Source organism: Plutella xylostella, chromosome 26 (assembly GCF_932276165.1).
Source record: "Plutella xylostella chromosome 26, ilPluXylo3.1, whole genome shotgun sequence".
In the NCBI taxonomy this organism is placed as follows: Eukaryota; Metazoa; Arthropoda; class Insecta; order Lepidoptera; family Plutellidae; genus Plutella; species Plutella xylostella.
In genome coordinates, this window is record NC_064006.1 from 4,288,954 (window position 1) to 4,303,219 (window position 14,266).

A 14,266-nucleotide genomic window follows, 5' to 3' on the forward strand; every position below is an offset into this window, starting at 1 on the left:
CAGCGGCAAATTATTGGTCGATGCGAATTAGAAAGGGAAAACCTTTGGTTGACACTCTCTCTAGATACCTAATAATATTTATTTTTTATAGGAGCATTTGAATCAACTTCGTATCAGTACTTTACTTGGTGTATTATCCTTTATTAAAGCATTAAATAATGTGAGTATAGCTTTGAAGATCGGGCTAGAGCTTACGTGAACCGGCTTTTAGCGTACGGATCTTCCATTTTCGTTTTTCGTTTCTTAAATTCAATATAATTATGCCTTGATAGAACGCACAAATAAGAGCTTTTGTAAATTATAAAAACACTTTCAATTCAACTTCAACTTTATTTTGTGGCAATGCAGGGCAATGGAAATGTCTAATCTGACACCTAACATAGACTAAAAAAATCTTCGCATTAGTATTGAATCGAGTTGGTTATTCTGAGCGTTATATGTATTAATTTTCATTCTGTTATTTTAAATTTAGCATTCATTATACCTACCTACATACTTTATTTGAAATCATAATAAGTACCTACAACTTTGGATGAGGTTCATTCATTGGGATCATTTATAGGTAGGTATATTTTCAATTTTCACCTCTGTGATTTCATAACCCGGCAAAATTAGCGGGTCCAGCCAGACTCGTCCCATTCCACACTCGACCCGAATTTCATAATTTCGATAAGGTTCATTTTTGTTTGTATTTTTTTTCTTATCGCAAAGTACAGTCGACAGAAAATGTTTATGGATTTCTTAATTGATTGCATATAAAGTGATTATCACTTAAATTTAAGAAATATGTTGACTAAACTAGCCTAAGTTTGACCTCAGTAACGGAGAGAGGTAGTTTACCCTTCTCATTGTTTTAGCCTGAAATAAACGGGTTATCGATAACAATGGTCAAGATTTGGATGGCCTGCATCCATCTCTTTCGCGCACTTACTTGTACTGTAATTTATACATTTGATAAGCAAGGGCTACTGCGAAGTAATTATAATTTTATAAACAGCAAACGGATTTTATAAAAAGGATTTTATACATATTTCATTGTAAAGATATTTTGTGTAACTGTGATTTTAGCACACATACTTAATTATTAATAGTTACTTATTTTGTTAATATTTATTATTTCTTATTACGTTTATAATTCAAAACATATGTTACCTACTAATAATGTTTATAGAAAATGGTAAATAAATGATTAAAAGTACAAATTATTACTTTTGTTTGAATTAATCAGCACATAAAACACCTAACTATAATTTCAGTAAAAAAACTCTTGCTGACAGTACATTTCATACATTTCAACAAAAGTACCTAGACCTTATCGTATTTTAGAAATTCGGGTCGAGTGTGGCCGGGTCGAGTGTGGAATGGGACGAGTCTGGCTGGACCCAAATTAGCAATCATATCACACAACTCTTAATGAGATTCACAAATCATTACTTAAGTATACATCATACACGATAAGAAAAAGAAGAAGTGTTAGGATCAAACAGTATGCGCTGCGGTGGCATAGATGTCTCTTTTGCTGAATGTACATAATCTTGAGAACGCCGGCTACATGGTACACAAGCGGAGAGGCACGAAGGGACCATAAATCCGAGATCCCACGTGAAGTTTACACCAACTTGCTAGCCGTTAGCTAAATCTTTCCACTTTTGCTGAACTTTTGGTATCTCCATTGACCATTCACTTTTATAAAGTGAATGAGACATTCTAGCTTGAAAGAGTCGATCTTCGATGTCGTTGTGTGCAGGAAAATGTTCAAATACCTAATTTAAAAACATATATGAAAATATCATGTACTTACCTTAGGACTTCAGGCAAGGATATACCTACTGTGAGAAAATTTGCAAAAATATAATTTCCAAAAGTCGTAAAACATGAGTCATTAAGTATGACCCCCTTTCGGCTTACTATAGCCGATTTATGCCGATAGGTAACCTACCTGTAACTTTTCAAAGATTATTCCCCCCTACTGCAAGGAAAACCATAAACACATCTAAGATAATAGATAGTTTATTTACGTATCATATAACGTTAAAAATCCACACCGTTCACAAGCATTTCTGCAACAATCTGAACACATGGGGGAATTACATAATGCTTTACATAAGTCTACTATGATACAGCACATAATAAGTTTGTAATTATTTTTAACTATTACTATAATATGGAAGCTGTGCTATTACTCCAAGTAATTGTTTATAGCAATCAGTATAAGTTTATTTGTTTTCATATTAAAATTTATTGATTCTTTTAGTTTTACAATGGTTTTACAGTTTGATTGTGGTTAGATTTGATTATTTGATTTGATTCGTTGACGTTTTGACCACGTTTTAACTGTTCATGGTAAGTTTTGATTGGTTTATTTATTGGTTTGATTTGGTTTTGATAAATTGATAAATTATAATCTGTGTGGGGTGGAGCGGGTGAAGAATGCACAGCCGTCAAAACCGTCAATCTTATAAGATCAGAACAGATAAGAAACGTGTTTTGTTCTTCTGAGGATTTTTAGAGATCAGCCTTTGAACGCCCATAAGGCTTTACTACTACTTCTACTAGCAGTGATTTCATTCGTCAGCAATTAAATAATAAATATTTTAAATAAGCTTCAATGTGCAAGAATTGACATAATTCTATTGGTTACTTTTAGCTACAACTATGAAAAATTTATTTAACTACATTTTATTTATTAAGAACCTATTATTCCACACTGTTTAAATAAAAAGAATAAAAATGCTTCGACAATTGCTTCATACATTTCTACCACATAAATAAAAATCTTAAGTAGGATTATTAGGATCACAGAAATCCCTCCAACAATTTACCATACCACATGGCGTCCAAAATAATCTACTACAGGTTACTAGCATACAACACACTTTTAATACAAATAACAAAGAAGAATTAGTAAAAATAACTATATAAGAACATTTGGGCAACTAGGCATGACCTATGAACTGCCTATGGAGGATGTTGGGTTAGGGGTTCATCTTTTCGAAGTAGGAATATTCAAAGCTGGACCAATAGATGTTCAAGAATGCATGGAACAGTCACAGCCACATCTTTCACAAGCATTTCTACAACATTCAGAACACAATGAAGAGTTAAACAGCAATTTGCAACAGTCTATTAAAATACAGCACATTTTTGTATGTGTCAGTTGGTACCGATGTAAGTACCTATACAGTTTCTCATGATGCAGTGATGTTTAACTGCTGAGTCAGCGGCAAATTATTGGTCGATGCGAATAAGAAAATGTTCTTTGGTTGACACTCTCGCTGGATAATAATATTAATTTTTTATAGGAGCATTTGAATCAACTTCGTATCAGTACTTTACTTGGTTTATCGTCCTTTATTATTATAGCATTAAATCATGTAAGTATAGCTTTTAAGATCGGGCTAGAGCTTATGTAAACCGGCTTTTAGCGTACGGATCTTTCATTTTCGTTTATTCAATTCAATATATGCCTTGATATAAAGCACAAATTATGGCTTTTGTAAAATATATGTAAAAACACTTTCAACTTTATTTTGAAAACAGTTTCAACTTCAAATCTATTTTGAGGCAATGTCTAATGTGACATCTAACGTAGAGTAAAAAAAAAATCGTTTTTAGTATTGAATCGAGTTGGTTATTCTGAGTGTTATACATTTTCATTCTGTTATTTTCAATTTTAATATTTGTTAATTTCATCACAAGCAGATTTAGTAATCATTATACCTACCTACTTACCTACATACTTTATTTGAAATCATGGTACAACTTTTGATGAGGTTCATGCATTGGGATCATTTATAGGTATATTTTCAATTTTCACCTCTGCAATTTCATCACCCGGCAGATTTAGCAATCATGACACAACTCTTGATGAGATTCACAAATCTTTACATCTATACATCATAATATAACATTTCATGAACTTCAGTCAGGATTATTCGGATCGCAGCACTCAGAGCCACACTTCATCCAGCAGTCACGCCAGCAGTTCTCCCACCCGCACGGTGCCCACATGCACCGGCAGAGGGCGCCCAGCATACAACACATTTTGTTTAAAAAATGTACAGAAACAACAGCTATCTAGGACTTCTGTTGTTGATTGAAGTCAAGGTCTCGATGTATGTAAAATGTAGAAAACGTCTTATCTCCTCGAATTTTGGAAGGTAAAAAAATAAAAGAGCTTTATGGACACGTTTGTGCTCCAAATCACGGTATAACGCTTGTCTGTGGTTTGGCTATAGCACTTTTCAAGTCGAGTTCATCATCGTCATCTTCAACATATTCGCAACAGCCGATTTTTTCACAAACATACGCAAAGTACACAGGCAGATCACATAGAAACATTAAAATGTCGAACAACAAAATGCACATTTCACACACATGGCATGATACTCCAAGGGTACTTCGTCTTCAAACTTGCCTCAAACAGTTTGTATGGGATGGTTCTGTCTGTGAGCATCACATAGGCCCTGCTCAAATTCTCTTCGATCACGGTTTTCTAAGTATTGGCAGAGTAATGAATCTAAATAACAACACATTATTACCAATCTTAAAAAACAAAAAGCATATAAAATTAATTAATTATTTACTTTTAGAAATTATATAAAATATATAAAAATGAAAATAAGTTAGGTTATCTTTTAACCAAAGACAAAAAAAATATATAGTATCAAAACGTAGTACTTGTATACTCATTGATAGTGTCTTGTTGAGGTTTCTCGTGTCTTGCATAAATACGATAGTCCTCAGAATATTAACGAGTTTTCTTGGCCTAGCTTGGATAAAATATTAGCAAACGAAATATTTAGTAGCAGTGTATCTCTAACAGTGTTTATATTATATAAATTAAATATACACATGCACAGCCCATTGCGAACGTAAAAAATATTATCAAGAAGTTCCACCAAATACACGGAATCAATTCATCTAAAATGTGCCTTACACATGTTACTTTTTCTTTAAACATTTCTGAAAAATATGTAGATTTAACTTTGATTATAATATGGTCGAATAGGTTTAAATAGTTTTAAAAATTAACAAGACCGACCGTGACAAGACGTAGCGTAGTAAAAAATATTGCTTTGTTCAGTTCAAGCTTTGTTCTATGTGTCTGTCATATATCTATAGTCATCATGTCATCAAAGCGCGATGCTGTTATTGTTCTGAGAGCGATGTCGATGTCGTGCAAACACTACACTCGTTTATAAATTATGAATGACCAACTTTCTGCCCTCGTACCTATCACAATTTAATATTGAAGCATAGGTAATGAATGAGACATTGAAACAAAATTATGTACAGCCAAAATATCATTATATTAACAACCTATCAATATAATTAGTTTCCTATAATTTTAATATCATGTACAATAATAAAAACATTTGTTATTTATGTTAATCATCAGAGTATGCAAACGCATGTAAAGCAAATCCAGAATATGTAATTACAATAAAAACTAAAAATATCCAACTAAAACACCACATACAAGGAACGCAAGTGAAACAACCCATATTAAGTAAGTATATGATAAGCATACAAATTTAAAACAGACTTTATGTAGTCACTGATGTAAGAGTTCATTGGTTCACATAGTCTTTATTTTGTTATCAATATCATACTGTACATTTTCACTTTCATTCATAAATGCACGTCACTATGTTTCACTAAAAACAATCAATTGTATAGTTTTATATCAGTTTTATTCACTGGTATAGTAATAATATGAATTTAATTTAGTTTCCTTGATATCGAATTCTTCTTTTTCCATTTTAACGTCTTGGCCTAAACAATATCGCCGAATACAGAAACCGAGAACACAACACATTGTTTTTAACTGATTGTTTTTAGTCTGAGCCTTGTTTTTAACCACTTGCCGATACTTGAGTTTGTTATAGAATTGAATTAATTGATTTGATTGGATCAAAAGTACCGTGCCTCTTTTTGTATAATGTTTTATGAAATTCCAAGATGAACTAAACAGTTTTTTTTTTATGTATCACCATAGACTAATATTGTTTATGTATCACATACTCAGAAGTCATTGGTCTTTTAAAGTCTTTTTTGCTCAACAATACGAGGCAGTTATTATTCTGAGTAGGTCATTATTATTTGAGGTTTACAAAATTGTACCGTCGTACCTACACTAGAGGCTGTGTTGTTCATGTTCTTGATCCTTTATATAGTATGGAATAGTTTATTTTCCACGTTTTCAGGGTCGAATTGTAATTTCAATATGCTGTGTAAATTGATAAAAATTTCGTATGTATATACGTTAGAACGTTATGTAATCAAATCGGCTTGATTACCACCCTCAGTAGTGGTGCTATAAAATCAAAAGCACAACCACCACACAAAAACACTAGCCGTTAAAATTTAAATTTAAAATTCTAACTGCCACACTGTTCAGAACAAATAACAGCAAACAAGCACTTTTGCGCAAAAGTATTGCAATTTTAGCAAAACGCCCACGGAGTTTTTAACTGGCTACGTTTTAATAGCACCGGCCATCAGGTAAAGTATCCTTAGAATGGCAGTTGAATTTGTCTGAATTTCATCGGCTAGCGGCACTCGACCGAGTTTTAACCATGTTTTAACTTCGTTGCCGATGTAAGGGGTCTCGCAAATGATTGCTGAACAAACTTATACTAGAAGTTGCGGTTTGATGTAATCGATAAATCTTGCATGGGATTTATAGATAGATAGATAATCCTTTATTGCACACAAACACAGAAATTATCAATAGAATATGCACAACTTAGACAAATGGCGGCCTTATTACTATTAGTAATTTCTCCCACACTACCTCGGACGATTTATCTTATCTATATTTATCGTATCTGTTGTTTTTTTCCAAATGTTTTGTTGACATACACGTTTATTAACGGTAGTTTTGGAACTGAATTTGACATATTATTATTATTTATAAATCCTTTTATGGAATCTTGATAGCGTAAAGCATAGCATGTGTATAAGTTTTGTAATCTAAAGTCTAAACCAACCATAATCCCCATGATGGTAAATTTAGTTAAGGGGATCCCTAAAGCTAAAATGCTAAAGTCGGCTTGATATACTTGATTAGATTGGAAAAACGGTGGCTTCTATCACATTGATAAAAATATATTTTGTAGCAGAGGGTATACTGAACATGTTAGTTGCTTATAAATTGGTGCAGGATTATAATAAGTATGTTAAAAAAAATTGCAAACACACCATGTCTTTTGCCATTTTTTGACTTATTATGAAAAAACCCTCGAAATCAGAGGGCCCATTTTCATGGAATCTTATATGTATGTGTAGGTAATTAAATTCTTAACAAAGTTACCTTAAAGAGTTGGATTTAATGGACCAGAAGTCAACTTTTTTTGCAAAAAACTAATAAATTCCGGTTTAAAAATGATGACACCGTGACAGATTTCAGATTTCTTCAGTCGTCGCCCTGGTGGCGGCCTGTTAGGAGCGATACCCACGCCATTTTATTTTTTATCAAATATTTCACAAAAACTGATTAAATCAACAAATTATGACTACAAGTATTATAATACATATGCATTTGCTATGGAAAGTTAATTTTCTAATCATTTTAGATGCAGTAAAGCCGAAAATTCTTAGAAAACATTTCGCCTTTTCGATTTGTTTACATTTTTTACTATAGAGTTACAGATGCATAGATAAAGGTAAACATTGCACATAATGACACTTATTAGATTCTCCGAATAAGAACTATACGGTCAATGCAGTATGCCAAAGCGCGAGCCTGTTTATATTCTGAGGGGTAATTTATTTTATTTTAACGGTTGTGTATGGTAGGTAAGCTACACAATATACAGGGTGTTGAAAAGTAAGTTCATAATTTGTTTTATTTGAAACCAAAAACCGTAGTTAATTAAAAATATATATATTTTAAGATGTGGTAGTCTGTACACTACAGGTTGTTAAAAATAAGTAAGTATTATTAAAAATTGAAGATCTAAAATTTACATAATTTTTTAAATCTATTTAACAAGCTTTGCAAAAAAGCGGTTAAGTGCGACTGTATCTCGCCATGAAAAAAATGAAATGTTTACTGTAGCTATGAATTTTATGCGTTACAAGTGGAATAAAATACCGCATAATATTATGTACAACTATGTAAGAGCCTAGTTTTTAAAAAAAAACTCATAAGAAAATATTAAATACACAGGTTTTTTAACCCCTGAAGGAAATAGAGGGGTGTTATAAGTTTAAAGTAAGGGCTGAATTTTTTTTTAAATTAGGGTGATAGGTAATGTATATTTTTAATGATTTTTTCAAATAGATAAATGTTATACCATTTTTAAATTGCCATAAAATTACCTATAGTTATAGTTATAGAAAAGGGCAGGGCTACCAGTGCCCATTCGCCACTGCAACCTAAAAGATCTATAAATTGTGACTCCCCATGCCGAGTCTCACTCTACAGGCCCAGGTCTTTTATAAACCTGATATTACCAATACAGGATGTTGCAAAAAGGGTATACTGTGCCGAAAGGGTTTGACTCAGGGGTTATCCTGAACAACTTTTGTTCTCCAAGTTTTGGAAATTCTCGAAAAATAAATTCGGTCTCTATAGTAAAAAGTCACGTGATCGAATAAGTTTCTATGTAAAAGGTTTTGTTACGTGAATTTTCAAAATTGTAGAAGAAAAGTGGATCAGAATGGCACCTAAATCCACTTTTGGCTAAGCTTTATACCCTTTTTTCAATACCTTGTATAAAATATCGTCTTAGATCGTAATCATCGTAACTCCTCGTGACCAAATTTTAGAGGAGACAAAAATACTGTTTTATTTGTAGTTCTAGTTGGCATACTACCCACCTAAAGTTTTTTTTAACTAGCCTAAAAATGATTTGTTTAGACAGTCTATCTTCCTGTTCAACCGCAGCCTGAGTGCCAGTGACTCAATGACTGAAAGGAGGCCATTAGTGCTCCTAAATAAATAAAGCAGGCCTGTAGATTATCTTTCAGTGTACCGACACATCTGATTGCTGTAAGAGCCTGATAAGCTCTTCGAACGAGTCATACCTCTGTGGTGGTACGGTTTCGACCTTTCGGACAGTCAGTTTGGCATCCGAAATGCGGATTCGAATAGTGGGTACAATACTTTGCGTTCGTTCACTGTCGGAGCAGGATAAGAACCACGGGCGAGTTGATGCGCTGGCTGTTTGCTTAAAAATAGTAACCGCGTTCAACTCTATCCCCTAGAGGGCGAACCTTTAGGGCGGCTCTTGTATACCATCACTTGTCTTCTTCTCTGCAGAAAATTGACAGAGGTCATACGTGTCTAACAAGTACATTAAGGATGCGAAAAGAGAGGGTTTGTTTTCACTGAAGAAGTTCAGTTGCGGAGTTCCACAGCGGTAGGTCTTGGACCCCTCTGCTGTGGAACTTGGCATACAACGCGGTCCTGCAAATCAAGCTCGCAAACGGCGTTAGCACAGTGCATTTTTCTAATGTCACACAGGTCGTGAGGTAGGCTGAGAGCCTCCTTCGGGGATGACATCCCAATGATTCATTACGAAAAAATTGCTGCAGCTGTGCTCGCCATGCAGTGCATGGGCTACTTCCGAATCTGGGGGGCTGTTGCACAGGAGTTCGTTGCCTCTATACGGTACGGGTTCCGTGCGATCTATGATCCTTCCGGGAGCACCTGTCTTGTCAAGTCGAAGAGAATGGCTCGTATTCGACGCAACCTGCAGTACTGGTGGGATTGGTTGGAGGACAGGACAGCAGGAAGCTGCAGCAGCCGTCATGCTGTGATTCGACGCATAGATGCAAAAAAAAGTTGAAAGTAACTTCATGTTAACAAAATATTAGATCTTAATTTAACAACATAACATTGCAAAAAAAAATTAACATTGTTGAGTATGTTATTGTAATTTACTAAAGTAGTAATAAAAAAAAACCGGCCAAGTGCGAGTCGGGCTCGCGCACAAAGGGTTCCGTAGCAGCAAAATTACAGTTAAATCAACCTATCTCAAAAACTATAAGAGATACTTTGATCAAACCAAAAATCGTTGAAAGAGTTAATTAGCATGCATCACCTCTATTTTTTTTAGAATTTTATACCCCGTAGTTATAAAAATAGAGGGGGGGGGACATACTTTTTACGACTTTGAGAGCTGATATCTCAAAAACCGTTCACTTTAAGAAAAATGTTTTTTAGAAAACTTTATATCATTTTAAAAGACCTTTCCATTGATACCCCACACGGGTATGTACATCGAAAAAAAAAATGTCATCCCTCAGTTACATGTATGGGGGGCCCCACCCCCAATTCTTTTTTTTACTATTTAGTGTCATATTTTTGTAGCGGTTCATACAACACATATTCCCATTAAATTTCATCACTGTAGTACTTATAGTTTCCGAGTAAATCGGCTGTGACAGACGGACAGACGGACAGACGGACATGACGAAACTATAAGGGTTCCGTTTTTGCCATTTTGGCTACGGAACCCTAACAAAGGCTTATTGCATAGTTTTCGTTCACGTTCGCCTACATCGCACGTTGTATATGAGAATAAAGGGTAGGTATAATTACTAAGTTTTCTTGTTTAAAAATCACGGTTTGGGGTTTAGAGGAAAACAAATGGTAAAATGCGGAATACAGTTTTTTTTTTTCGAATAAAGAGGAAAACATGTGAATTCAAAAAACGTTTCTATTGACACCAAAGAGTACTTTTCGCCGAGAAAAGTGGAGTTACAATGTTTGCGATCTAAAGTGATGATAGAACTAGAACTTATTTTTTCAGTTCACCTGCTGTTGAGTGAAATCGTAATTAGGTAAATGACTCCTTGACATGAAAATAACTTTTTTTTTATAATCGTTATAACAAAACCGTTTTTTTTAATACAGCAATATTTGTAGGTGTACTTACAGTGAGCAAAAGAGCGCAGCAAGGTGTAAATTTTTTGGTTTTTAAGAAACAAAAATATTATTTCTATCATATCCCAAATACACATAAGTACTTTAAAAAAAATATACACTCTCGCCTTGTACTAATGTACTCCCTTGCGGGGGTACTTACATGTTATTATTTTTCTGGTGACCTCCCCATATCCCTTTGCCAGCTACGTAACCTTTTGTGACACCCTGTATATGCAGAGTTCTGCAAACTACTGTTCTGCTTTTGAAACACCAAAAAAAAAACAGGTCGTCTAACTAAAAGGTCACGTGACCAAAAAAAAATTATATGAAGAAGCGTTTTTTTCATGAATATAAAAAATTACGTAGGATAAAAGTTTTTCAGAGTGACGCCTGAGTAACGCCCTTTCGGCTAACTATACTTTTTTTATTACACGGGGGCAGAGTTTAATACAACACCCTGAACTATTAAACTCTGATAATATTTTCGCGATTTTTTTACATTCTGATTTCATTTCCTGGCTTAGAAATAACATCAATAACATGCTGCACACGTAGGTTTCGGCATAGTATTAAACCCTTTTTGCAACAACCTGTATAAATATCGGCACGGGTACGACTTTATATATAATTAATTATTAAATATTAAAAATACTTTCAAATAAAAATAAATATTTTCGTATCACAAAACAATATTACTTACTTAGTATATTTTTAACAAAGTGGCATGTCTTCACTTTTATGTTTTCGAGTACTATGTTAAAATTTAATGTCATTGTCCGTAGAACGCCCCGCATACCTCAACCCCCCCTCACTAGATTTGACAGATTCTGATTTTCTTCCAGCTTTAGTGACAGCCTTAAACACTTCGCTTAGGTCTACCCACATTAAAACCTGTACTTCTGAATAGTTTCTACCGAAATTGCTGTTAAATGATGATGGGCACAAATCTATGAATATTGGGACCAGCATCAAAAGAAATGAGTGATACGTCGTTGAAAAGGTATTTTTTTGCAGAATATGAATAACGGAAGCGCTAGTCCTGATTTACTGTCCAATTAGAATAATCGTACCCTGAAAGTTTTTATATTTTATTTCTGTAAAGGTATACCCAAAAGATAAAAAATAAATCAAAAGGATAAGAAGGAGGGTGCCACTGTATCCACAATAACAGGACTATGTGTTCAAGACAATGATTATTGCCTTAACCATTTTGGGGAAAACGCTTTCAAACGGAAATTATGATACTTTCATATTTTTTTCAATTAGCGGTGGTAGTTGTGGGTACCTATACATACAGGGTGTTGCAAAACGGGTATACTAAGCCGAAACCTAGTAATAAGTCACGTGACCAACATAGTGTCTATGAAAAATGTTTTTTTTTTTTCGCGAATTATAAAATTCTGATTTCATTTTTGGGCTTAGATGTGATCATGCTGCACATATATGTAGGTTTCGGCTTAGTATACCCTTTTTGCAACACTCTGTATAACGCCTTATTTACTACAGTTGAAATGTTATAAATTGCTTACCTATCGACAGAGTTTGTTGGAACTCCAAGCACCAACTAGCCAGCTAATCGACTATTTAAAGTTTTCAATGAAAGTTTCATTCAGTTCTAAAGTTTCACACCTCTCGGCTTCTTTCACAAACTAAATAAAAGGAATTTATGTTCTTGCTTGTCTTATTCCCTCATTAAGTTATGTATTGTATAATCAATACATAACTTAATGAGGGAATAAGACTGCTTTCCACGAGAGACGAGAGACGTCCTACAACTAAACAAAACAACAAACACTCACACCTTCAAGCAGCAAGCAAGTGTTGCCGACATAAATTATAAAGCACTACTCGTAGTAGAACTATAAGTTCTACTAGTGCTTATTCTATTTTATTCTATTCCATTCCATTCCATTCCATTCCATTCCATTCCATTCCATTCTATTCTATTCTATTCTATTCTATTCTATTCTATTCTATTCTATTCTATTCTATTCTATTCTATTCTATTCTATTCTATTCTATTCTATTCTATTCTATTCTATTCTATTCTATTCTATTCTATTCTATTCTATTCTATTCTATTCTATTCTATTCTATTCTATTCTATTCTATTCTATTCTATTCTATTCTATTCTATTCTATTCTATTCTATTCTATTCTATTCTATTCTATTCTATTCTATTCTATTCTATTCTATTCTATTCTATTCTATTCTATTCTATTCTATTCTATTCTATTCTATTCTATTCTATTCTATTCTATTCTATTCTATTCTATTCTATTCTATTCTATTCTATTCTATTCTATTCTATTAAACTACTAAATAAAATAATAACAATACTTAATACATTGCATTAAAGCAACACTCAGGATCAAAAGGCAGGTAATTCAAACTGAGGGATTGCCAGATAAATTTCACGAAATGAAATTAATCGAGATTTCGTCAGGTTAAACTCGGATAAACTGTTTGTCGAGCATTCCCCGTCTTTCGACCTTTTGACGCGCCAGCGGGCCCGAAATGAAAGCTTACGAAGCAATGTGGTTACAGTGTGTTAAAACATAGAATGTGATTCGGCTTCTTATAATACTATAATTTTTCAATATTTTTTTTGCACCTTTCTACTTGTTTTCTTTTACCTCCTATAGGTTGGCTGGTAGAAAATGCTTTTAGCATTAAGTCCACCTTTTGTACACTTATGTTATATTTGTGCAGTAAAGCATTAAATAAATAAATATAATGTGAGGCCTGAAAATCAATTCTATTAATTCGCACCCATAGTGATATTAGTTTTCTTTCTTTACGGGTGCAGCTCATTTGAAATTTCATAAGGTTTCCAATAATGTTGACACAAGTACCTTCACGTATGACAGGGCAATGCGGTCACTTTAACTTTTAGCCGATGCGACATTTAGGCCATATGAATAGCATATGAATTTCCATACATTATGACAAACGCGACTGACGTACGCACTGACGGTCGGTGAAGCTCTGTAACCTGCCTAAACTTTCAGTAAGTATTTCAGTACCTTTCACATGCTTCAGCACCCTGTATGACGGATCTTATTCTTCGAGGTCACAGGCTGTACCTACGTATAATGTGTACGAATGAACCCATATCAATCTTGGGAAGCAATAACGTTGCTCCGGCTACGCCCCAGGTCGATACGGGTACCAACTCGCCACCTTTTGATTTATTGTTCCCTTACTAGTAATAAAGGAGCACAATTCAAAAATTAAGAGGCTTGGAGTTTTTGTTTTATTATATAGGATAATTACTACATTTTCATTGTTATTATTTTTTCAATTCTAGTAGGTAGGTACTAAGATTACAAAATCTTCAGTTTAATAAACAGTACAGGTGCTTTATTAGTTATTTTTTTACT

The 14,266-nt window shown here is 33.8% G+C and overlaps 1 protein-coding gene and 1 long non-coding RNA gene across 2 annotated transcripts in view; one reads left to right on the forward strand and one right to left on the reverse strand.

Annotated features, from left to right (window-relative positions):
* The window catches only part of LOC105387003 (probable G-protein coupled receptor No18), an 87,882-nt gene that overhangs the window by 4,721 nt on the left and 68,895 nt on the right, over positions 1–14,266 (forward strand). The gene's annotated exons all lie outside the window — the stretch shown is intronic.
* Positions 1,995–5,082, reverse strand: LOC119692160. Its single transcript, XR_005254147.2, has 2 exons — positions 4,940–5,082; positions 1,995–4,816 (listed from the first exon to the last, which is right to left on the reverse strand). It is a non-coding gene; the product is annotated as an uncharacterized LOC119692160 (long non-coding RNA).